Below are 27072 nucleotides of genomic sequence, written 5' to 3'. Positions count from 1 at the left end.
TACACACACACATACATTTTCTTATGTAATATATACAGAGCATAAAGCAGGAATACTGAGGAAGAGGTAAGGGTGCTGTTAAGGGGCTCCTCTGCTAAGGTATAAATCACGTTAAATCACTTCAGTAAACAGAAATACCTCAAAGCTTATAAACAGCATTGCTACGTTAAACGAGAACTGGAGATTACCATTAATCGTTGACTGCTGAATAGTGCAGGTCTCATAACACTGGGTCGTTGCAAAGCGTTAACAAGTAACAGCCAAGCGAGCAGTAGTTTGACAGTCAGTGGTCTGAGGCCTTTCATTAGGACAGTGGACACCATCCAAATCCTAATGAATCAAATGGAAAGCCCCAGTGGATTTTTTTACTCTGATCCTATGTGACACATGTATGAATGGAAGAACTGGGGACCAGAGAGCTTTATTTTTAAATCAGGTTAATCAAAATAGCTTCTGTTAATGCATGCAAACAAAAACAGTTAACCTGAAGAAAACACCATGAAAATGTTTTCGTGGAAATACTATAAATCTACACAGCTGATTAAATAACACTACCCAGAACGGTCTCTTACATGACTTTGGTGACGGCAGGCACCAATATAAGAATCTGTAGTGAAAAAATTGAAGATAATTCCATCGTGTAATGCGGCAGCTTACGGTGATGACCATTTCACCGCTGTTTAATACTCTTGAGTGCATTCCAAGCCTAGCACAGGTGACCCTGTGTGTATCCACCACCACAACAGATCTGAATATAATGTAACGTGATCTTAAAATGCTAATGATTTAACCAGAAGACTTCCGTATTCGCTAATTCCCCCCACTGTGTTAATTATTCAGGCATCAAGCTGGGGGCAGGAGGACGAAACTGTATAATCACAAGTTAAAATTTCTCTAAAATGCAACGCCAGTAATGCAAGAAATATTTTTCTTTTTTACATACCTGCCTGCTAGAGCCAGGGTTTCAAACCATAAGCAGGCAGCGGTAAAAGGAAGTCGCAATAACCCAAATCTCAGAGATATTTACATGATTCAGCAAGTCCACCCCCATCTGCACTTCCATAATATGAATGCCTCCTTAGGTTAAAAGTGTCAATTAATTGTGGAAAAACAGATAGAATTGTGACTTTTTTATCAGTGGTTGTCTTGCTCTTACTAAAAGTCGAGGGGGGAAAAAAAATTGCAATTAGTCTTTCTGCGATTACTGCCTCAAGTTGTATGTCTGTTTGAGATTACCAGCAATTTTCCCCCATTCTCTTTTATTTATTTAAGTAAAATAGCAGATACATGTGTGTTCAGTAAACAAAATAGGTTATTCTAGTATAAATAAAGTAACTCTCCACCACCACCACCTTTGGTTGCCAGTACTCATTTCTCTTTAAATCCGAGGTGAAAAAAACCCGAGTTCTGGTTGTTTCTTAGATGGATGACAGATTTTGTTCTAATTAATCTAGAGCACTGTGTATAGAAACGACTGCAAAAGCAAACATGTCTATTAACAAAAAGCAGTGATTACTGCTTGGCATTTAGCCAGTAACTCTACATAAGCAATGAATTGATGCCTGCAACTGTCTCAGTGCCATATGGGTTCTGCTGTAGCAATGAATTGGATCCAACGCAAGGTTAAGATGTGTCAAATTTAACTGGGGTTTAATTGATACTGGTAAAGAGGCTCTAAATAAAGAAACAGTGTGTGTGCTATTAGAAACAGGATGCATGTCAGCCTACATCCCCCAGCTTGTTGGCAACAAAAGTATGCTGAGATAGCCAAAGGAGTTTCCAAACTCCTTTATTTTGGGTTTTTTTTTGGGGGGGTAAAAAGAAAAGAAATAGACAGAGACATCAAGAACTTTAGGTTAACAGGTTTACTAGCACTTAATTGGAATTGAAAGAACGCTAATCAGGTGTACAGCATTACAGTCCTCATACGGTTCAGTTTTACATCCTAACAAATCTTCTTGCAGTGATGCCATTCATTTTGCCTGACCGAAAATCCAAGCTAACACTTCCATTCACTGATGAACAAAATATCCCTAAATTACATGAGTGGCAAGATTGCACAGCTTAATATTTGAGAGCCAGAAATGGTAAAGTTACCTCCAAGAAAGATTATCTTTTCTTGAGCAGCAACAAAATCACGTATGACCCCTAACCAGCCTCAGAGGTTGCGTATGATTGTTATTTTTGTTCCACTGACAGCTTTGGCGCAATGAGCCTTTTATACAAAGTGACACATACTTAGAGGGTAAAGACCTGAATCGCTCAGTGGGAGTGGATTAGTGCCTGGCCTGGGAACCACAGAACCACAGAGAGTTATCCCCATCCCTTTTCTGTTTGGAATGAGCCCGCGACAATGCGGTGCTGCAAGTGTCAGTGCCGGCCTCTCAGCCCAGGACCACGAGCCTGGCCGGCTCCCAGCCCGTAAAGGATCCCGCTCCCCCCATGCCACCAAATCTCAACCCGAGTGACAGCAAGGTCCAAAAGAAACCCAGCACCAGTCACTGCCAAGCCCCTTCCACCCACCTCCAAAAACACCGCGGTGCCTAGGCTGCACCCAGAGCCTCCTCTCCTGTGCAGGCTCAAACCACGTCAGGCCTGAGCTTCTACGGTGCCACTGCCCTCAGCAGCAAATGCTGATGTTCAAACTAACAGCCCGCCTCTGCAGACCTCAGCTGAGGAAATGCGGATAAAGTGGTGTAGGAAGAGGAATGGAAACTGCTGTCGGTTTGCAGCTCTCCCCTGAACAGCCTTTCCTCCTTCCTCTTCCCCAGCAAGGAAGAACATGGCAACAGGAACAACACCCCTGAGTTTTCTACAGTTTTCAACGTTAACTACATTCTCTGAAAATAAAGATGACTGGCCCTTACCCTTCAGTTCTCACAGGATCAGGCCCAAAAATACCGCACATAAATACCTGATGGGAGGCAGGAAGGACGACAGAGCCACACTCTTCATAGTGGTGCCCAGTGGAAGGATGAAAAGCAACAGGCACAAGCTGAAACGCAAGGAATTTCACTTAAACGTAAGAAAAAATACATATTTTTACAGTGGGAGTGATCAAACATAGGAACAGGCTGACCAGAGAGGTTGTGGACTCTCCGTCCCTGGAGATAGTCAAAACCCAGCTGACCACAGCCTGGAGCAACCAGCTGCAGCTGACCCAGCTCCAAGCCGGGGGTTGCCCTGGATGGTCTCCACATGCCCCTTCCCATCTCAACCACTCAGTAGTTTGGTGATTCTGTAAATTAGCATCATTTTGACACTGAGCCTGAGCACACCTTTCACGATACAAAAAAATATTGATAAAGAAAGCCGATAAGTAAAAATATGGAACTGGGGTATTTTTTAAGACTCCCTGTCTTCCACTTGTTACACTTCCAAAGATATACTGCTTCCTTCTAACTGTTCCTCATCTCAAGTGGCAGCAGCCCATAAATATCTCTAGCTACCTTTCCTTAAAACTGCTTTGATTTACTTCATTCAAAAATAAAAAAAGAAGGAAACCACCCATGCTGAGACCATGCTGAACCTATGCTGGCTCAACGGCACCCATCTTCCATATTTTAAATATTTTGTTTTGGAATTAGGTCTCCTCTTTACCTCATGTTTGAGCAATGCCTGGTGTAGTAAGGTCCAAGCTGAAAGCCAGGATTTCTAGGCTTATGTCCACTAGCAATAATAATTACTTTTTCAAAGAACAACCTTGATATGTGAAATTCTTCAATAATATTTTTGCTTCTGCCTCCCAGAGCAGTATATTTCAAGCTGGTGTTAATTACTAGTTTGGGGTTTATATATCAAATGGTATCGAGCTTTTATTTGATAGCCATTAGTCTTTTTACCTCAATACTGAATTCTTGCAATATTCTACAGCTATTCTGACAACTTTTTATCATAATGTTTTATTGTACGACTAACTTACTTTTGATAATCGTTCTGATGCAATTTTGGTGCCTTTTGCCCACAGTGGAGAATGTTTTCTAGTAATTGTAATGATTTCTTTTCACTTTGCTTTGCTGGCAACGTTCTAATCTCGTAGGTAGCTTTCTGCATTGTTTTTAACCCTGCAGGGAGTAATGACTGTGTGACATATTCAGCAAAGGAACCATTTACAGTAAAAGGACGTTGTTCCATTACTTATATTAAGAAACAAAGACAAAAAACAAGACAGGGAAGTAGAGTAAAACCAACTGTATCTATACAGCTAATGTTGGATATTTGTCAGAAGGACGTAACAGAGTTGTTGTTCTCGGTATGCAGACAGTGGAATCAATACTATTCTACAAATAAACCTATGACAAAGAAGAAAAAGTTGTTTGTTGCTTATTAATGTTCCATAATATTACGCGCTCTATATACTTCAAGCAAAACGCAAACCCTGGTCTCATGCAGCAAGGGACGCAACAACAAAAGAATTATTTACTTCTGTGTCTTTAATGCCCCACTGACTGTCTTGCCTGAAAGCTTGATTTTCTTCCTCTCCGTCCTTTCAAACAACGCGTGTGTCTGAGAGACAAGATTGCCACGTTGCTGCCAATTCTCTAATACACAGTCTTGTACACTGGAAATCAGTATGGAACACTGCACTCACATCTCCCCTAACTTTTTACAGCCTTTAAATTGCCAGTCTTCTGACTACATTTCTTCAAACAATATTGCCATCTGACTGATATCAATCAAACGTATTGCCCTTTGATGTCAGAACTCACAGAGTCATCCCACTTGACTGAATTTTGATTACCTCTGTATTCAGAAAAGTAATGTGTTGTTCTTCAAAGAATAAAAAAGCGTAGCCACTGTGCATATTTAATAAAAGGACTATTGGCTCCTGTATTAGGAAAATAATGCCAAAAAACATCAATTTTGAGATTCCAACTTTGTATGCATGTTGTGCTTCCTGAGTGGAGGTGAGTTTTTTTATAGTGTAGTATGGAATGGAGAATAAATATTTAGAGATTTAAACTCTAATATCAGGTTTCCATCTGTTGGGGCTCCCAGATTTCCCAGACCCCACAAGACCTACAGTACCGCTACAGAAGGGGACTTGCACCCTGTTATGATGTTCAGTGCTATCCCATCAGTATCACAGCAGGGGAGATGCCACCACCCATCTTTGTTTTTTTTTCTTTTAACCAGTTGTACATTAAAACATGCTTCAAAGACAGACGCCTTTGCTCAACAGGAAAAAAAAATACAGAGATCAGATTCCTTATTGTTTAAGTCAGATGCAAAAATCCTGCACTAGCAGAGACACAAAGGAAGGCAGTCCAACTAACAGCCTCAAAAACACTGATCGTGATAACCGCTGCATTCAGTCAGTCCGTGTGGAAATTCAGAGAGCCTGGGTAGCTTATAATGAAATGTCACATGAGAAATGGTCTATGAAACTGCTGAAAACTAGAGTCATAACTCGGAGGTTCTCTGATGCTAGGGATTTGAGGGGGGTTTGCATTTATATTTTTCCCGTGCTTTACTTCAACCCCTGCAGTATTCTCTTTCTCTGTGTCCTTCTCTTTGCTTCATTCAAATGAATGCACACCCCTCCCTCAACAAAATAACAGACAACAGCAAAAATTACATCCACTGCTACCACACCCACCTCCATCCCTCTACCCTGCCACAATGAAGGCAAGACTAGCAGACTTATGTCTGTAAGTCAGAAGAAGAAATTTCAGCAAAACTACCTTTGCAAGCAGATATTTTAAAAGCTGTCCGAACAAATAGAGCCACTGGCCACCTTTCAGTCTGAGGCTGAGCTTAAGTACATGTTGTTCTACTCCTGAACAGGAAAGAAGGACCAGTTCCAGGACATGAGACCAAAGACAGTCTAAGCATATCAAAGATAACTGTTTGCAGAACAGGTAGAGACTAGCAAAAATCACTTTCTCCTTAAATATTTAAAGTGCTGAGGAGATAGTGAAGATGTGCAACCTTAAGAAGGAGGCAACCCAAGCCCCCATCAGGTGGAGATGGCTCCCAAACCTGTGGATAACAGAAATAAAAAGATCAGTTTCAAAAGACCCCTTCTGAGAGCTAGGAGCTCAGGCAGTTAAAATTCTCATCTTTCTAGAGGAAAACCTCTTTTGATAGTCAACTACTAGTTACAGAAAAGAAAAAAAGAAGGAGGAGAACAACCAACCACCTTCCGTATCTTCCTAAGCTTCCTTTTAAGTTGTTTAGGTACTGAGTGGGTTTTAACCATTCTTGGCTCGGTCATTGGTGTACCTATGTTACGGTACCTACCCCAGCACGTTTCTTAGCCTCACTAAGCTAGCACAGTTTCTGTGGTCTGTATTTCAAGACAGTGCTGACTGTCTGCTTATGTCCCTCATGAAAATTCAAGTCTTTCGCAATGCTTAGCTTTTGCTGCGCTCTCACTCCATCACTGTTGCCAATATATAAAGTTCCTTGGCACATCAGGGCAGACAAACTGTTTCTCTGGATGGCTCATTTTTCCAGAAATGACATGTGTCACAAAGCACCTCAGACTCCTTAAACCCTGCATTCATTCCCAGCCAGTCAATATATTCTCATGCCCTTGTATACAACCTTCAGTCCTTGAAAGGAAGAAGAATTAACTTTTATAAAATCAATCCCCAGTATTCCTAGTGTAACTGACTCTACTGTCACACCTAAAGCCTCTGTTTCCTCAAACAGCCTCCTCATCTTTGAGGGAGGAAGGAAAAAAAAAAGGATAACACCTACTTTCTTAATTCTCACCCTCAGAATAAGCATAAGTATTTATGGAGGTAGGAAAACTCTGTGCCTTCAGAATTATGTCCTCCTTTCGCTGGAGACAGACGCTCTGAACACTCCCAGCATCATTTTCCATTTCTGGGCCAGGCAAACTGCCCCAGCCACTCTTCACTGAGTCCGATCAAGCAACGAGACTTGCTTGAGGCTATACATAATTCTTAAAATTGTACTTTGAAGAATGATTTTAACTCAAAGGGTAGTGGGTCGGGGGGGGGGGGGGTTCAGTCTAAATGGCTTATGGTGACACATATTTCTATTGGTCAGCTAAATGAAAAGATTGAGTCTGCTAGAGATTGCAGTACATGGGTAGTGCTGATCAGAAAAAAACCCAAGATTTACAGCTGTACTGGTGGTTTATATCTTTTAGTCTTCTTTTTTAGTCTACCCTTTCTAAGGCCATTTAAAACTTCTTCTGAGTTCTACTTCTTACACAACTTTTATACATTAAGAGAGAAATATCAATATGAGTTTTCTTTGCTTCTTCAAAGTGCTGTCCTTGCAGGCACACAGGCTCCCATCCCACAAGGAAACATTTAATGCATTCAGTATCCGTCACAAACGCTCCACTTACTATCCCAGTGTTGTTGCCCAGATGAGCATGTTTAAGCAGAAACACCAGGGGCCGAGGTAAAGACCTCGGGAGCGGAGGCGAGAGGGCTGGCCCCGGGCTCCTCACCCGGGGCCGATGCGGCGGAGCCACCCCAGCCACCCGCCAGCCATCACATCCCGCACCAGGGCACGGCCCAGGTGCGCAGCAAGGAGGGGTGCTCGCCCAAACCAGGAAACCACAACGCTCACTGCATTAGGAAATGGATTTCCATTTGGAAGCAAAAAAGGCTGTAGTGGTACAAGATCATTGTATTTCCTATTTCCCCAGCTCCTCACCGGCCCAGCCTCTCTCCTTTCTTCTTCCTTTTTTAATTTAGGATTGCATTTGCCTTTGACCATAAATAAAGAATATAGAGAGAGCTCAAGCATCAAAATCCTTCAATCTACAACCACATGCATGAAGTGCTTAACAGCTAGCACAAAAGAGCTCCTGAATGACAGTCGAAAAAGCACAGATGTGACTGAAATGGCTTCTACAAAATTAAGACTCAAATCTTTGGCACTTCCTAAAAGCATTGGTTGAGATAAAATTCCACTAGTGGTGCACTAGTATGGGGGGAAACCCTCGCCCGAGTCACTGACAAAATAGCCCACTGGTGGATGACTGGTACATTTTTTATATCATTCAGAAAAAAAAAATGAAAAATAAAATTTGAGGACCTGAGCATACTATATATAATAATATCAAATGGTTATTATATTCTAGTAACCTGTTAGCTGTTAGAAGATGGCACCTGCTTTTCAGAAGAAAACCATGCTTCAATGGAGCTTATATCTCTCAAGCGTGATTAATTTGTTAAGGCATGCTCAGTCACTATTTTTTTCAGATGTATTTCTTCTTTTCCCTTCTGGCAGCCTTACCATAAATCTGTTGTTGCAAAGCTGATGGATACCACTCCATCCTCTGTAGGAGTCATGGTCTCCTTGTGGATAAGAAGGCACTTCCACCATAAGGTCCAAATCATGATTTGACTTTTCAACACTCTTAAAACACCAGAGTGTTCCACCTCCTTCTTCAGCCCAATCCCAACCTCTTAAATAATTGAGTCCAAGTTTCCACGTTATGTGCAAATAGAGCCGTTGCTATTTAAAAGAAGGCAGGGAAATTAAAGACAGTATATTATTTTACAACAGGGTCGCTGCTCAGATATTAATGACAATTAGGAAACACAGAAATATGCAGGCTGTGGACTGGTTTAATGAGGAGAAAATCCATAGCCTCCCCCAGAAGATACTCTAGCCAGTGCAGGAAAGGCATAAAATCCAAGAAATAAAAATCTACCGAAAGGCTGCCCATGCCTACAGAGAGTGACTAGTGGGGGGGACTGGTTGCAACAGCCAGTTCTTTACTAAAGTCTACTGAGTACAGAGAAATACGGAGATAATATGGAAGTTTCTTCTGGTGTTCTTCAGGGAATTAATGAAAATCCTAGGGAATAATTAAATAATGTTTTTGTTGGCTGGAATGTCCATTTCAGCAATTCAGAGGACAACAGATTAATTTGAGAAGCTACTTGCAGGAGTTTCAAAAGTCAAGCACAAAAGAGGTTAGCACCAGAGGATACAATAAAAAAATTAGTTTAGCCTATGATCCAGAGTACTCTATTGTTCTTTAAAAGCTTGCACAATGCTGGAAAACTCTATGCTGTGCTGCCAGGAAACAGTCTCAATAATATTTTTTTGGAATGGTCGTTCTTGCTTTTGGTGCTCATTTAAAACTGGCTCTTGTTTCTTTTGTACCATGGCTCATCACATTTTGCTGTTCTGGACCAATTCTTTCCTTCTTGATTTGACATTTCTTGGATGCTCAGTCTTGAAATAACCTATCTTTTAATTGTCACATGAAACACAGGACAGCAGTATGACTTTTTGGTATTGGCCTTGAGTATTATTTTTCTAAGGCCTGCCAGAGGGATTGACTTTCCACTGTCTTGCCTTGAGTCAATGGGTTGCCACCAAAGTCTGTGCTGAGCCTTTTCTCTTTACATAGCCTTCCATCCCTGTATTTTGTCCCTGAAGGTTGCTGACTTCCCAAAAGTCAACAGAGCATCACCTCTTACTGATGGTGCTACAGTCCAACACATTCAGGTACATACAGCATAATTACACTCCCATGCAAACAATAGGCGTTTTATCCCAGTGAGGGGTTTCACAAACCATGTAGTTACCAATACTTCATTTCAGTTCTTACCTGCTGTGACAATTACTCCCAGGAAAACCAAGCACAAAGGCTCAATTTTACCCTTCACCAGTTCAGAACCAATTGTTTTATGAACTCCATTAGGAAATATTTGTTTATGGCCACGTTCCTCTGGACCAGAATATTTGTATTTCTCTACTATTGATTAGGATATCTCTTCCACCCTGACACACTATGCCCACCTCTGGACAGACAACGGTACAGGCCAGGCGCTATTATTTAATCACAGCTACGCAATGCAATAATTTGGGGTCCATTATTCCCATTCTGCAAGGTCACGTAAGAAAAACAGCTTTTAAAACAGTGACATACTCAGGCAGTCTAAGTCCTGAAAAGATACACATTGGCTGTTTTAATCAGGAAATTTAGAAAAGTTTTAGTTGTCTTTGTGACCAGCTCTGCACTGCCTGGGCGCGTTTCAGGGAAGCATCTCTGTTCACGAAAGCAATCACGGACAAGCTCAAAACAAGCACTTTCTTAGATATTATCCCGAACATAAGAAATATTCAGGCAGTTTTCATAAATCAGCAGCCTTATGAAGGATTGGACAATCTATATTTGTGCCTTTCCAGTTTTGAATGCAGAATACAAGCCCAGTAGTCATTACGCACCATTGCCAGCTGTGGACTAATGAGGGCAAATACTGATAGAAGGACTTTACCTGCTTCTGGTTCTGGCTGCGCAATGTACTCACATCTCATACGTACAAAGGAGGCGAATCTCCCGTTTCATTCATTATTACACCCCTGATTTTAAGACTCTCTGTATTTTTTTGTTAGGACTATGCATTTTCAAACGAAGCTTACTTCAAGCTGCCCCTTTGACAGCATATGGACCACCACAGCGGTTCTCGGAAACCTTCGTTCCCTGCAGCACGTTCAGCCTACTCCAGTACTCCTGCACAGGTAGGTGAGAGCTTGCAAGGCAGGATGATACATGGCACTGAATATTGCTATGAAGAGAGGAGGATTCTCACTCATGCATGCACATGCAATAATGTGCCGCAATCGCCAACAGTCCTTTCTATTTAAAATTTTACTCCTTTCTCATGTCACCTCCAAGGACCAGTAGAATAATAGAGATATCTGCAAAGGGGAGCGAGAGATCTTTACAGATCCTCCTGCCCTACTGTAATTTACTGCCTTTACATCCCATCCTGATGGCTGGTTGCTTCCTTCATCACCACCGTGCTTTTTCCATTATGACAGAAAACGATGAGGCAAGAGGAAAAGACCTGCAATCACGAAGCAACCCAGTGATAGCCCAGCTAATAACATGAAATAAAACGCATTGTGCTTCCCTGCTCCTGCGAGAGAAAATGATGAAGCACAAACCCAGCTCTCATCATTCAGCAGCCTGGCTTAAGGGAAAAAAAAAAAAAAGAAAGAAGAAAAGAGGCACCACATGACAGCTGAAGAAAAAGATTTGGGACTGTGTCACAGAAATTGTTCTATTTTCTGTATTACATAACCGACTATTTTTACGTCTGTCTTTGTACCCACACCTGTGAAGTTGTCAGACCTGATAAAAGCAAAGGGCTACTACGGTATTTGACAATAAATCACGTTCTTAGCAAGCAGTAACAGCCATCGTGTTTCAGAAAGCCCACGCGTGTTCTGTTTCGTATGTGGATTATTCCTTCCAATAACTCATGATCAAACTTCTCCCCGTTGCACTTCCCATACTCCCAGAAATACAACGATGACTGCAACGTGGAAGATAGTCGCTTTCTTCTGTTCACCTCTTTGCTATGACTGCTCAAAATAGCAACAACTTTATTGTGTTTAGTCTTTTTTCCAAAAGCTAAAATGTTAGAAATATAATCCAATAAAATGAAGAATGTCTTTGCAGTCCATTTCATGATCTTTCAGTAAAAATTTTGTTTTGTCAAGGTTTTTACCATTTTTTCCAAAACCAAAAAGAAGTCTGTATTGCTTTCCACAAAACAAAAATAAATAAAGGTTTGAAAAGCTCTGACTTTCAACAATTTATTGCCCCTTGTCATCTTTTCCGACAATGGCTGGATTTTATAACCCCAAATTCTATTTATTCCTTAAGCAGTCTGACTTCTTGGGGAATTATTGAGAGCAGCCAAAACCAGCCTAAAAAGCATGAGAGGCGACCAGAGCCTTCGAGGAGCTTGGCATGCAGATGTGCGGAGCCTCTTGCAACAGGAGCTGACACGCAGGAGCATGTGCTGGGTCCCGCTCGACGCGCACAGCGCTTTCAAATGGGAACGGCCGAGCTGCCCCCCAGCCCAGCCTGCGCCACGGGGTTTTCTCAGCTTTTAAAGAAAGCGAGGAGTTTTCAGTCTCTGCCACTCCGCCTCCAAGCGCTCGAGCTGAACACAAAGTGAGCACCCTCGGGATTACGGAGGGAGGAGGTCTAAACCTCTTCTGCCAAAGACATTACCAGACCTCCCTGGTTTCGCTCCTATGATTTTATAATTAAATAAACACCATTTTTTAAGAATATCGCAAAGCATTGAGTAGAAGCTGAGTAGATATATTATCAAACAAGGAGGTTTTTCCTCAAATTATTTCCTTCCATCTTAAATACCTAATATTATTTGCATTACTTTTTTTTCCCCCCGCTCTTTGTGTTATCTCTGCCTTACTGTGCATACAGACACTACACATTCTTTGCTATTTTATAGAGGAGCTCTTTGAAAATAAGCAAAAGAGTAAGTCAATTTATGAGATACAGGAGTGTGTTAGCCCCTGAAATTGCACCTTTCCATATTACTGCAGGTCCACATTTCTTTGCAGCATTTTCATTTTTATCAGTGTTTCATCAGAGTACAATGATGAACGGATGTTGCATACCCCCAGGCTCACAAGCAGTTGAGAAAAGATCTGCCATTATAGGAATATACAAATGCTAGATTTTAATAAATGCACTGTGTCGTGCAGCTGTATAGAGCAGACATATATAACGTATCAGTGTTAGAGGCGCATGCATATTATATAACTTCATTCTAATAATGCATTTATACCTTGATTTAGTCAAACTCTATGTGATGAGCTCAATTATAAACAGAGACAAATTCAGAAGCGCATCATAATCTTCAGCTCAGAGGCCAGCACCTATGGTGGTGGCCTTCTGCACAGGGACGAATTTTCCGTTTAAAAACCACTGTGCACCGTAATTTGGAAGGAAATAACCTCCTTTGTCATGTTTGCATCTATCCAGCAAAAGGAAGTTAGTGATTAGTGCCTGAGATATTTCCCACAATGAAAGAATCTGCTTCCTCCATATACTTTGATTTACTCTCTCTTATTATTCTGTTGTAGTTTGATAAAGGACATTGTACCTGTCTATCAGGCCTGGTCTTAATCTTCGTAACTAACCCAGCTCCTGAAATACTCAGGCTTCACGCAAACCATTAGTATCTGTACACAACCACATTACCGAACGCCGCAGAAATAAAGCGGCTCCTTGCAGCCCGGCTTTTAAAAAGCTTCAACATTTTCTCTTATAGTGAGAAATATAATCAAGACAAGGCACCAGAATTCATCCTGCAAAGCGATATTCACCGTATAACTTCATGGCAGCAACTTTATTGCCTGCCGGTTGCCCATATATTGGATCGCAAGTTGCTTGCTCTCAGAATGAGTACAGCTTGATCTTTTTCCTCACAAGGTTTCCCAGTACACCCAGGAACAGGGAGCGCCCCTGTTCAGTGCCACGCAGCTGCACGGTTTGCCAGGGAGCGGTGTGAGGGGCAGTGGTGGAGGCGCAGGGGCTCGCCCCGCCGCCGCCGAGCCGGGCGCCTTCTCACGCAGGGCACTCCCAGCACAAACACCCACGTAGCAGAGATCCAGCACGCCCTGACTACGAGTTCATTCCTTCCTAAAAACACCGAGCACGCAAAGCTCCCCCCTTCCCCGTCCCAGCACGGCGTGGCCCTGTGCTGGGCATCCACCCAGGGACTCACCACAGCCGTGGTCCTAAACCTCCACAGTCCCCTCAGTTTTCTTCCCATCTTCCCTTCCCCTCTTGGCTATTTCTCTCTGCAGCTGCCTCAGCACGCCACAGAGACGCCTCGCATCTCTCACCCTGCACTCCACACCCAACCGCTGGGCGAAAGCCACACCAGCGGCCACGGGCAGGGAGGCTCCTGCCCGCCAGAGAGCAGCCAGGGCTTACCAGCCGTTTGTAACATGAATGCTACCACCTCCTTGGCTACGGCATGTGCCTAAATAGCAATTAAATAAACAACAACAAAAAAACCCCAACCCGATTTTAGCTCTAATTTGAGTATTTTTGCAAACACTTTTTGAGCGTATACTACAACAACTTGCCAGGAGCACACGATGCTCCGGGAGTCCCTGCATCACCCCTCGGTCTGACTAGCAGCATTTACTCCCTGCAGCTAATTGCTTAAAATGGGATAAATGCTGGAAAAATCTCTCGACTCGCAGCACTTAGGAATCACAGTACAAGGCAATGTTTGTTTTGGAAATAAGATGACAACTTATACAGTGATTCATAAATATTTGCATTTTATAACTGTTTCTACAAACGTATTGGCAAGTCAACTCACACAGGGATGGGATTCTTCCCCTACAAAGGGAACGAGCTGCAGAATTTTAACAGAATTTTAAGTTTCTGCCTTAGTGCCTGTGAGCCCTGGTCGCTTTTCCTCCCTCGGAGCTCTTCCCTCATGATGCGCAAGGGAAAAATTACTGCTTTTTCCTTCGCATGTCTTCTTACTTGGAGCTGTGTGGGAAAGGCGGCCATTCCCAAAAGCAACAAGACTGACAGGAATAAAGTGAGAGGCCGTTTCAAAATAGAGGTGGTGTTTCATTCAGATTCCTGCAGTTCCTTCCCTGAATTGCACAAGAGAGTGTATATACTTAAGGCGATGCTGCCACAAAGAGGCAACGTGCTCCGGCTCTTGCCGCGCACAGGAAGCCACCCGTCAGGTTCCAACAGGACAACCAGTTCGTACAAATGCTATCTACGCTGATATTAAAGAAATCCCCAGTGATACCGGGGAAACCAGAAGCAGCTTAATTAGCCCATGACACCAGGACAATTCACACCCTCGTGGTTGCTTTTCCTGAGCTCCAGGTGTCTGGAGTGCCAATAGCAGATGTTCTCTTCATCCTGCCTGACCTAAGGACATACAGAGGCTGGAGATCCCTCCCTGGGCTGCTGAATGGCAAATCAAGAGTACATGGAGACAAACTACCGAGTCACTTCTCTCTCTTTCCTCTGGAAAGAAAGGAAGGGAACCTCAAAAGGTAAAAAAAAAAAAAGAAAAAAAGAAAAAAAAATCCAAGTCACAAACCAAGTACCACACAGCAGCCCAAAAGTGAGGTGGTCAGCCCACCCGCGCACTAAGCAGTGACAGCATTACGCGGAGACAAAAGAAACCACCTAAGGCTCCAGCTCGTGGCCAAAACACCAAGAGACAGCCTTCCACTGTGCTTTGCGGGCATCCTACCCAGCAAAAAGGCTGCTCTCCCAGGCCTCCAGCGCAAGGGCTGCCTCTTCTAGGAGAGAGATAAAATGGCACGCACAGGATTACACTTGGGAATAATCACTCTCAAACCCTCCTCTCCCCCACTCCTTTCCACATACTCCTCTACCCAGACAGACACGTATACTTAAGGTATTTGCTTAAGGTTTTGCTCGCTTTCCGCACGGAGTCGGCCTCTCCAAGAGGAATTTGGGCAAGAAAACGGCAGGCAGAAGTTGGTGCTGCAAACACGTCACCCAGCGGGTCCTCCCGCTCTACCAAAGGGAGAGCGCTGTCCTCAGGACAAGCTCGCTTGTTGAGTAAACCAGGCTGAGGAGAGAGAAGGCAAGCAGAGCTAAAAGTGAAGGAAAACAAACATATTTGTGAACATCACAAAGAAACTACCCACATTTACCTGCCACAAAACAAGTCCTCCATTACTGAAACGATGATCAAGGGCATACAACGAAGCCCAAACGTGCTTAACCTGGGCAACTAGAAGTGTGTTTCAAACCAAGCTGGATGAAGGGCACACGCTTAAACTGATCGCAGTAGAGGTTTCCTTCTCCATTTTGGACACCGGCTCCTTTCTCTCCTTAGCCCGTGCACCTGGCAAGCTCCCTGAGATGTCTCCCAAATTCCAGCAAGTATACCAATTTCTGATCATTTGAATGAGGCTGTTGCTAAGCAACACCTTTTCTCTCTCTTTCTCCCTTTTTTTCTTTTTCTTTTTTTTTTTTTGGTTCAACTACACTTAAGAAATCCAGGATGTGCTGGATGTGAGCAGAGAGGGATGTTGCTTGAAGTTTTACCAATGTTATCATAGATTCTCTAGCAAAAAAAAAAGTTAAGATTTGAAGTTTTCAATATTTTAACCAAAATAACACCTCAAAAGCAGCTCACTCTCTGTGCAATTGCATTTCCCATATTCTTCTCAGTCTTCAAATGAAAAACAAGTTTGTTAATAATATGACATTACTAATTCTTACCTACAGCCCGTCCCATACTTTTGGGGACTCCAGTGCTAATCAGCTTTCTTACATCCTTTCTTTCCCACTCGTACTTCTGCTCATGCGTGCGACGTCTGAAGGACCCTTTTCCCTTACTGAGTTACTGTAAACACGTGAAATAAAAAATCCACATAAGAGGTGACCCGAAGCACACAACACTAATGGGGGATTTTCTTTTCATTTCAACAGATTTTGGATTGGACTCTAAGAAAAGAGTCGGACCATTTATAAACTTCCTTGCAGACACCGCACACAAAATTATGAAGCCGTTTCTGTAAAGCGGCTCATTAATTTAAAAGGGTGGCTGATCCCTGAAGGGAAGACCCACTTCAACTGGGAGGTTCTGATGTCACACCGGGATTTCATTAGTGCACCAGCTAGAAAAGATGCTAAAATAAAATGTAAATAACTAACTAATTATGCATGCACTACAAAATGGAGCGCCTCCAAAGTAATTAGAAATGTCCATAGATGGCAGTCGGAACTGTACGCTGAGCACAGAGGGTTTGTGCTCTCCAGCTATGACAACCCGGTGATCACGGAGAGTTTCCAGGCTGCGATGGGGCAGGAAGAGATGGCATTTCCTAAGTGTGCCGCCTGCGACTAAATTTAAATTAATAAAATTACAAGGGATGGAACCATTGCCAAACCAAGACATCCTGGGTTCGCCCTTGTCTATCAGACACCCGTGTTAAGGAAGGCTGAAATCTTACGTTAGCAGAGAGGTAAAACTGGATTGTTTTTAACAGAGCTGAACCTCAGTAAAGACAAATACAGTTCTGTGTATTGCCAGTGAAAATGGTGAGCGCTACGAGACAGGATGAACATAGTGACAAGTCAGGAACTAAGATGTTTCCCCTTCCCTTCACCAATTAAAATTTTCTTTTATTTTCATGTCATTATTCTACCTGTAAAACCAAAGGATTCAATGTAAATGCTTCATTATTTTTTTAGAACTCCTTGTTAGACCTTTTTAATCCTTGGCACAAAGACATGTCATTTTGAAATTATTTTCCTTCTAATGAAAGTACCATCTTTGCTAGGAGATGTAGGAAACTTTCTTTGTAGAGAATACAATTATGCAGAATGGCACAAATTTTGCTGTCATTTGTAATCCTAAAACTCCCGTGGAGCTATTGAAGCTACATGGGCATTTCAGAGAAGAATCTATTTTAACTCATACTCTCTCCACTTTTTTTTTTTACAGCAAGAGCTGTCACTTCCCACTCAATTCTTCTGCTAAGACATCACTTCTGCTGCAGTCTGAGCCCCATTCTGTCACAGCAAGGCCATGCTCGGCACCTGGGCCGGAGGTTTTGTACCTTAAGTCAGGTCATACCTGTAGGAGCATTATTGGCACAGACACCGGGCAAGGCTCCTCAGTCTAGTTGCTTCCCTTCTCAAGCCTCTGCTCCATTTTGATTTAGAAATTGGTACGCTGGGGAAGAGCCTCTCATGTCTCTCGCTCTTGGCTGGGTGTCGCGGGTGCTACTGCTACGCACACCTCTTCTTTTTGTTTTTTCTGTTGCCATATCATAGTAAAACAAGAAACACCCTTCAGTTTTAAGGTTCTTTATGGTTCACACTATTGGCACCCAAGTCACGGTGTCTCCTCCCATGGATCGACTTTCTGTGCTTCATGCAAATGTCTATCTTGTTGTCGCCTTTGTCGCATCTATTGGTAACGTCTTCTACTCCTCCCAGCGTATATCTGAAAACACTCCTATCTAGTAAAGCCAGATGCCTCCTCCTTTCTTCTTCCCAGAGTTATTTGAAGCCTTAGATGTTACAAGAGGCATTCCAGCTCAACCGGCAACAATTTCATATACGTTTGTATAATTCGTTATATGCCATAGGTCTCTTCCCTTTAAAATGTACTCGATTAGAAACCCCTGATCACCGTCTCCCCGAGGCCGGTCTGTATTTTACCTCTCTTGCATCTTCAGGTGGAAGCAGAGCTCAGCAACATCCCAAACCAAAGTCCTGCTCAAAATGGCATTGAGTCCCCTCACCAAGTACCCCCCTGCAAAATGAAAGCCACCGTCACCACACTTGTCATAGTAACCTACATTTTGGAGCGGGTCACGCTAGGTAAAGTTTAAGCTGCTTTTACAGCATGTTTTTAATGTATTTCTCAAGTCAGGTTTCAGACGTATGCTCCCGGAGAAGGCACCGCGGTTCCCCCGCACTCCCTTCGCGCTCCCCTCAGGCCAGCAAAGTCTGCTTCATGAATAACAAACGTTAACAGACAAATAAATCTGAGGCAAATAAATACACTTTCCCCAATACGGACAGCGCTGAGAGTCTGCAAGAACGGTGCCTTCTGGTAAGAAGATCCCAAGATGACCGTGGGCCTTGTTTACCTTGGGTGCTCGGGATCGCTAACGCGGGGTTGGGTTTTGCATGTTTTAAGGGAGAGACCGTGCTCGTCGGGACGAGCAGCGTAGGAGCGAGGCAGGGCTGGAGGATGCCAGCCTGCCCGGGCTGCTGCAGAAGGCGCGGACCCTGCGGCGCGGGGGGCCGAGGCGGGCTCGCCTCGCACGAAGCCCCAGCCTCGCCAGTAACGTATGTTACATACGTAGCATGTGGGCGTTGCCATGGGAACCGCCTTTATTTTCCCAGGCAGGGCACACAGACGTGTGCAGCCCACCAACCTGCTCATTGTAAATTACTGCTTTCTCAGGGGTTCAACAACTTACAAAGGCTCCTTTCCAGAAGTTGCTTGAATTAAATAAACTCTTTTTTTGGGGGGTATTGTAATTACACCTGTGCCAAGGGAGGCAGGTGTCTGCCCAGAGAGAAACGGCGAGCGAAGGGGCAGGAGGTGGGGTGTGCTGGGGGCAAAGGCCACCCGAGGCGCCGTCCTTCGGAGCTCCTGCACGGCCACGGACATAAAGGGAAGCAGCTGAAGGAGGGATGCCCTGTGTAGAAAAATATGTCATGGAAAAACAATTACAGCTTAAAGACGTTGTGAATGTCATGAATTGATCGATCAGTTATAGCAGGTTTCACCGGAGCCAATGCTGTAAGTCCGTAAAACACATAGGGTGGTTTTTTTTAATAGCATGTCATTTTTAAAACCACCTGCAAGTTTAGAAACGTACCTAGGTTGCAGGTGAGAATTGAGGACAGGGCATGAACAAGGTGGGGTCATTTTGCTATGATTACTAGATAAAAATAAATGCTCTTTTCAAAGCTTTAGAAGTGACAAATACACAGTTTAGCGACGAGGGTGTACGCCGTGTACCCTTTCAGAGTTACAAAAAAGTCAGAAATCCTTTGTGTGTAGAATTTAGTTACCAAAATGAAATAATAAAATAAATCAATGCATTCACAGTCAACTACTTCTCTGCCTTAGTAAACTCTCCAGAAATAAACATACAATTATGAAACTAGAAATCTTCTGCTCTGCTAAAGTCGAGGCGTGAACGCTGGATTCTAAAAAGACGACAGATCCAGAGGGCAAAACACTCTCAAATTTCTCTGGGAAGCATTTGCTGCGTGAGCAGAGCATTTACAACTCTCTCTGTGCCGTCTTCGGCATCTTCTCTTTTTTTTTTTTCTTTTTTTTTTTCTTTTTTCCTTTTTTAGAATATAAAGATGGGGGGAGAGCTGCTTCTGGTTTACAGTCTACAAGACAGGATTTGCAACATGCCATATTTTGTGTGGTCTAGCAAGCTACACTGGTTCAGGGAGCATACTATTTGCAACTGTTTTCCTGGATAATAACACCACGTGCAAGTGTTTTATACCCAAGTCATATAGAAGGTTTATAATCCAAATGTATAAATACTCAAATAACCTCGTGCTAAAGCAGGTAAGAAATGCCAGAGGGAAAACAAATAGCATGAAATCATGTTTGGGGAAGGGAAAAAAAAAACCTAACCCAAGGAGAGTGAGGGAAGGTGCTGCTGCTATTTTTCTAATGCAGTGCGGTGGTTTGTGAGGAGCTTTACATTCCTGGAAGATAATGTTACATTATAACCATACTTTATCCATTCAAATCATTAAGAAGATGATTTAAGCTATCTCCTACCGAGAACTTGATCTCAGGGTAGTCATACACAGGAAAGAAGGTGCTTCACTGCTTGCTATATTCTGGAAGTATTACTTAAATTACATTCAAGTCATCAGATAATTAGGAACTTTCTTTTCTTTTATATTTATATGGAATATTTATTGAATTGCACAGTGTGCTTTTACAATAAAGTGCTTTTTACGTCGGTTTCTTTGTTCATCCAAAATAAAACTGACAGTTATGCTTTTATAAGATATTCTGAGAACATTTTCTCTTCTTTGAAACTGATTGATGCACTACTTTAAATGTTCCTGCAAATATCGTTTCAATTCAAGTTTCTGCATAATGTAATAAGAAGATAAAAGAATTCTATACTTCAACAAGAGACATTACAAAGCAACTAGAGACATTATCAAGGGCATTAACAAGCTCCTAATAGCAATAAAACCTTTTAACTGTCTGATGTAGAACATGCTCCCACCAAACCACCACATATTATGGTAATTGGCTCCAATTTCTGAATCTTTCATTGTAAAGTTACAAAGAGTTAGGTAGAACTGAAAAGTGAACCTGGAATCCACAGTTTAGTTGCTTATCCTTTTTTTTTTATTATTGTTATTATGGTGTTTTCTTTACAATACACAGAATCAGCATGAGTCCCAGCTGCAGCAGCAGCATTTTCTATTCTGCTCTAAGGTTGCTGATTCTCATCTTATTCTTGTTTCTCAATGTTTAAATGTATATGGTTTCAGTCCTTCTAACAGCTTATCATTTAAAGAGTGTAACAATGTGTGGATTGATCATATTTCAGCCACTTCATATGTTCATTCACTGGAACACTAGAAGTTTAGAAAATTAAATGTAACTTCATGGCTTTAGTTTACCTTAGGAAATGACGTGGGGTATGTTGCTTACTTTTCCCTTCAGGTTCCCCTCTGAAAAACATAAAACGGAGGCTTCCAGGGCTTTCCAGGGTCCCATGAAAATAAGTACAAAATTCAGTAAACTATAAAAATGAAACCAGAACCTGCAGCAGAAAAGTGGAGAAGTGACATGAGGCTCTCTGGTGATTAACCTGCAGTGTAAAGCCATATGTCCTGCTGACACGTCTATCATACCATGCCATTCTTCACAGGCTGGCAACCTGTTTACTTGAGAAGGGCAATGCTATCGGTATCTAGAACAGTGCTCCGAAAAAGAAGCTGTCATTTCATGTCTCTGGAAAAATCCCAGCTTAACGGACAAGACACCAAGAAACAAAGTACAGTGAAAGAAACTCCAAGGGGAAAAAAAACAACCAAACAAACCCCACAATGTTTCCAGCCCAAAGCCTGGTGTTCGGACACCACAAAACCTGTCAGGCTCAATCTGCGTTAAAATGATCGGCTTTTGGGGCACATGTGAAAGATTTACAGAAGAAACGCACACTGGAATCACCGAACAGGAGAACTGGACTGTTCCTTTCTCAGGAGAGGGAGGAACTACCTCATTTCTGAAGTTCTTGCTGATGGCACGGAAGCGGATCGCTTGGACTTCACCGAGATCATAAAAGCACAGCATGCAATTTCCTCCTACTCTGGAAAAGTAGTTCCACTATTGCCTGTAATGTTTAATGGCACAATCCTTTCATTACGGTGTAAATTAAAGTAATCCTTTATTATTGCCATTATCAAAGGCTGCTTTAATTAGACTCACTTAAAGGTTTGTTAAGGATTTTGACAACAGAGCACACAGTTATTACACAGTTACAAATATGCTTTCAGCAGGGTTACTGACAAACCTCCTGAAGCCCACTCAGAACTAAAGGACAACCAGGACAAACTAACTCCTTTTCCCCAAAACTCTGCGAGTGTGCTCTTCCCACTGCAGCCCTTGTAAAAGTTTGGGGGATAAAGAAAAAAGACTTGAGGAGCAACAGAAACAGAAGAAACTTGCAATGACACCAATTATGTAGGTGAAACATTTTATCAAAATATCGTAACTACCGTGACTTCACTTTCACAGAACATGAAATGGAGTTTTTGCTCGACACCAGATTTTCTTTATAAATACCACTGAAGCCCGTATAGCCTTGCCTTTTGCTTATTCCAGTCTACTCTGCCTCTGCTGTTAACTCATTAACTATTACAAGTGGGATATTAAGCCTTGTGAAAACAAAAATGGCGTCACTCGATGCCGTGTCATCTCACACATTTCTGCAGTGAATCAAAGCCTGCTGCTAACGTTGGTCTGTGTCACGGACCGACCTTCTGAATGGTGGCATTGCTGAAGGATTTTTTAGGGCATTTTAGAAGAATTTCGTTGTTAAAGCAGTACATTTTCAAGTCATTATTTTACAGAAAAATAAGCAGAAAGAAGCCAACGATCCTAGAGTATGGGAAGGGGAATAATCAGGCACCACAAGACTGTCTTTAGTATATAGCAGAGATAAAAATCTCACTGATACTGCCTTAGGAAAGGGAGACACGTTAGTTATCCCCTGTAAACACGGGAGCCCGCCCGCCCGCCGCAGTCCACGAGCAGCCCCTGGTGGAGCCTGGGGAAGATGATGCTTAAACCCTCCTTAATATTGGATATTGGCCTCTCTGAGGGATTTTTACTATTTATTTTTTTTTTTTTAGATAAAGCCACCCTTTTTCAGCCCCACTCAGTCTGCTGGTCGGTGTAACCCTCCTGGAAGGCCAGTCCCGACTGGGTTTTCTTTGTACTCTTATCTGATTTTTCTCTTTCTGGCATTCGGGGGGGCGGAATAAATGGGTAACATTGAAAAATGTCGCTTTGTCTCATTAAAATGTTGTTATCTTTAAAAAGAAGATTTAACAGACAAGCTGCTGTCCATGAAGTGGGACTCCTATTAAAAACTTCCTCAAATCGTGCCCCTTGCCGTGTTTAAAAGGGCATCTACGATATTTGGGGCACAATATGGCATTTCTTAGGCAACGAACCTCTTGCTTAACGAAGGCACCGGGAGGAGCCCCAAAGTGCCAAGCTTCAAGGGGGTGGCGGATAAAACACCCGTGCAAGTGGCTAGCTGCCCCCACCCGGGGGATGAGCACCCCCGGGGCCGTCCCGCTCCCGCGCCGCGCTGGGACGTGCCCAGCCAGCAGGAAAGCTGCAGCTGCTCCACAGCCTGGGCCCAAATTTAGTCCTAACAAAGACTGTTGAGCTCTGCAAGCCTCAACTGTTCTTCCAGTACACAGAAAAATGAAAGTGGTAAGATCAGACAGTTTCTGGTTACAAAAATCAGTTTGATTATGATTTAGGGAGATCAGTGAAATCAAATAAACCACTGAAAGGGGGATAAAAAGCTCCTTTGTAAGTTTCTACTAAATGTCACTTTATTTGAACAAGAAATGGAGGAATGAATGTGAGGAAAGCAAACAGTGTGAATAAACTCAGCCTTAACTAATGATTAATAATTGCTACTTACCTGGTATCAAAAGGCACCAGGAGAGCCCTGGGGGACAGAGCCCTCGCAGGCACTGGGCTGCCGTACAGAGACTCGAGGGGGTTCATGCTAAACCCCAGTCAGGGGGTCATCAGTCTCCTGCACCTGATGTCTCTCCACTTTCTCTCCTACATCCTTGTAATCCCCAAAACACAGAGGTCCGGACACACAGAGCACAAAGCACAGGAGCTGCTGCTCAGCACCGCTGGCTGCACAAGCGCGGCGGGCAGCTCAGGAGCTCAGGCCACCTCTCAGCAACCCCTTGGACCTACGTACCTCGCAGTAACCTCCTCACGAGGACACACCAAACCACCACATACCGTCTTCCCTCCTAATCCTGTCTCCTTTTTACAGACAGAGCTGGATGCTGTTTCGAAGTGCTTAGGCACATCACTGGGTTAGGACAGCATGAGCAGCTCGTGTGCTGCTGCTGAGCCGCAGGAACTGACTGCGGGAGCTGCCGTACCGGCTGAAAATGTGAGGCAAAGCACATCTGCCTAAATCACGAACCCTAGCACAATGCGTGACTCATTCTTGCACCGAGGAAAGGAGTTGCTTTTGCTCATTCATGGTGCTCAGCTGGCACCAGCAGCTGAATTTTACAACCATCTTCCCAGCTTTGTTTGCTTCCTCCTATAAAAAAAGTGTGGCCCTCCATTTTGAAGAGTATTCTTGAAAGTCTACTATTTCAGTGTAGCTGCATACTATTTAAGATGCACCCTGGCTTCGACTAATCATTTTTCAAAAATAAGTGGGCAAAATCAATCTTTTTTTAAAAAATAAAAAAAATAAAACCCCAAAATAGAGAAAGAAAAAGAGACTCACCTTTGAAATCCTGATCTCAAGTTACAAGTCTCTCCAGGGTCATTCCAGCACTAGAACTGAGCAGGACTGGGCTCTCCAGAGCAAAAGCAGCTAAAGTAACCCCCAGTGTTATTTTCAGGAATCAGCCAAACAGAACAAATACAAATGGTTAAATATAATCTAAAAAGACGGCACCAGGCAAAGAGCTTCCTGGTCTAGCGAGTCCACAGAAAACCTGAAACCTAAATGTTTAAGGGCCTCAGCATTGGGTGTCCATCATTGAATTTCTGAGCAACTTATTTTGATTAACTCTTCTTCCCTCTCTCCCCCATTTCAAAGGCCCCTGAGATAATTCAGGTTGGAAGGGACCATGGGAGCCCATGCTGTCCCACCTCTGCTCTGGACAGGGTCAGCCATGAGACCAGACCAGGTTACTTGGGACTTTGCCCAGTTTGGTCTTGAAAACCTCCAGGGATGGAGACTGCACAGCCTCCCTGGGCTCCCACTGCACTGCTGGACCACCCTCATGGGGAAAGTCACTCCTTGTATCTCACCCTCCCACCACGCACCAGCATGAAGGGCCTGGCTCTGTTTCCTCCATAACCCCCTCACAGGCACTGGCAGGTTGCCCCTGAATCCATCCCCTCCCCAGGCTGAGCAAGCCCCCTTCCCTCAGCCTATCCTTACATGGCTCCAGCCCCTGACCATCTTGGTGGCCCTCCGCTGAACCCACTCCACTTTAAGGATGTCTTTCCTGTATCAGGGGTCCTAGATGTGTATCTAGATGTGGTCTATCAAGTCCTGAGAAGAGGAGGATAATCGCTTTCCTCAATTTCCTGCCTTTATTCTCTTAACAATGCCCAGGGTGCTGTCAGCTTCGTTATTGCTGGGGCTTGCTGCTGGCTCATGTTCAGGCACTTTTCTGCAGAGCTGCCCCCAGCCAGTCCATCCTAGGCAGGACTTTGCATTTGTCCCTACTGAATTCCATGAGGTCCCTGGCAGCCCCCTCCTCCATCCTGGCTAGGTCCCCCTGAAAAGCAGCCCAGCCCTTGAGTGTGTTGGCTGGTGTCCCTCCTCCAGTTTGGTGACACCTGTAAAGTTGATGCGAGTGCGCCCCACCACCTACCTCCCCCAGGTCACTGACAGGGGTTGTCAAACCGGCCAGGTCCCAGGATAGACCCCTGGTACTCCACTTGGGACATGCAGGGATGACCCATCAACCACAACCCTCTAAGACCCACCACACAGCTGGGATCATATCCACCTAGCCATCCATCCATCCATCCATCCATCCATCCATCCAGGCCTTAATGTCCTAATCTGGACATTAAAAGCCTCATTTTTAAAAGCTTTTTCTCCTGTCCTGATGTAACACAAAGGAATGTCAGTGTACAAACCTACTCAACAGGCAGAATACGCAACCAGTCACTGATCTTATAGAAAAGACCATTTCTCCCAGGAAAGCATGGAGAAGTAATAAAACCACAGGAATGTCCTACATTTGACTTCAGAGACGAGCCTGTTTACACACTTTGCAGCATTGCCTTATACCGCAAGTGCCTAAGCAATTTAAGGAGTTATTACATAGTGTAACAGATGTTTAAATACTTTACAGATCTAACCACCAAGTAAAAGCCCCACCATGCTGCTGGCACCTGCTTCACTGCAGACAGGGAAAGGGGTGACCTCCCCATTTTTTTTTCACAGCATTAACTTCTTTCCTCATCACTGCCTCTCCCCTGAGCCCCCACTGCCTTTGCCTTTCTGTCTCCCTGTGTCAAGGCCCCCACCTCCCCGCTGTCCCTAGGGTCCCTATTTCAGTTTCCCCTCTCCTTCCACTCCTGAAGGACACAAGCAGCCAAAGCCAGAGAGGCCAAACCAGACGACTTCGGTGGTCAGACAGACCCAGATGAGCCTCTCCTGACTCTTGCCTGTCTCCTGCTGGGTCTCTGCTGCAGGTTGCCTCCAACACTTCATGAGGAACATTTTCCATTACATTTTTCATTTCCAACTCTCAACCTTTCTATCATATGATTTCAGGTTAAAACAGCAGGAATTTTGTACAGCTTATCTAGTTCAATATGATCTTTCTGCCAGCTGTTGGAAAAAGATTAGTAGACGTTAAAGCCAAAAGCCAAAATCCAGCTGTGATTCATCTCCAACCTCACCCTAGAAACCTAACATCGTCCCAAATACCGAAGTTTTTCTAACTGAAACCAAGGGCTTGTACACCTGAACCATCATTCGTAACCTTAACGCTCACCACAACACACTTTCAACTATCATAACCAGATTTTCCTCAGCTGTGCATGCTTTTTAGTGATTAACATAGTACAACAGCTAAAATAGACAATACCGTGTCGCTTCAGCTACTGAACCTGTATTTAACAGCTGCTCACCGTCCTGTGGGACTGCCAGCACTGCTTTTGCTATAGGCAGGTAAAAGAAGAGTGTGAGAAGAGTCATGTTGGCTCCAACCATCAACGCACCCAGGCAAAAGCTCCAACCACAGCCAACAGGGAAAAGGAGGAGAATACATACACCTACAGGGATACCCCCTCTGGCCATCTCTGGCCTTAAAGATAACGCCTTTGTATTTAATAAGAAAACAAACAAAGAAGAAAAATACCTCCCCGGTGTTTGCCACTGCATTACTGAAGGAAAAGAGAAAGCTTCTGGCAAAAGGAGTCCTTTTCCAGACTGGTGGTTTTCAGTGCTCCTGCCAGCACAGCTCTTCCAGGGGATCCGGAGCAAGCTCTT

General features: G+C 43.6%; 1 long non-coding RNA gene across 1 annotated transcript in view; it reads right to left on the bottom strand.

Moving 5' to 3' along the window:
* Nucleotides 1–27072, bottom strand: part of LOC142059385 (uncharacterized) — a 101319-nt gene that overhangs the window by 68900 nt on the left and 5347 nt on the right. Inside the window, exon 2 of the long non-coding RNA XR_012661309.1 lies at nucleotides 2915–2995. This is a non-coding gene — a long non-coding RNA (uncharacterized LOC142059385). The remainder of the gene's footprint in view (nucleotides 1–2914; nucleotides 2996–27072) is intronic.

Source organism: Phalacrocorax aristotelis, chromosome 6, assembly GCF_949628215.1.
Source record: "Phalacrocorax aristotelis chromosome 6, bGulAri2.1, whole genome shotgun sequence".
Taxonomy (NCBI): Eukaryota; Metazoa; Chordata; class Aves; order Suliformes; family Phalacrocoracidae; genus Phalacrocorax; species Phalacrocorax aristotelis.
This window is presented reverse-complemented; position numbering and strand designations above follow the sequence as displayed.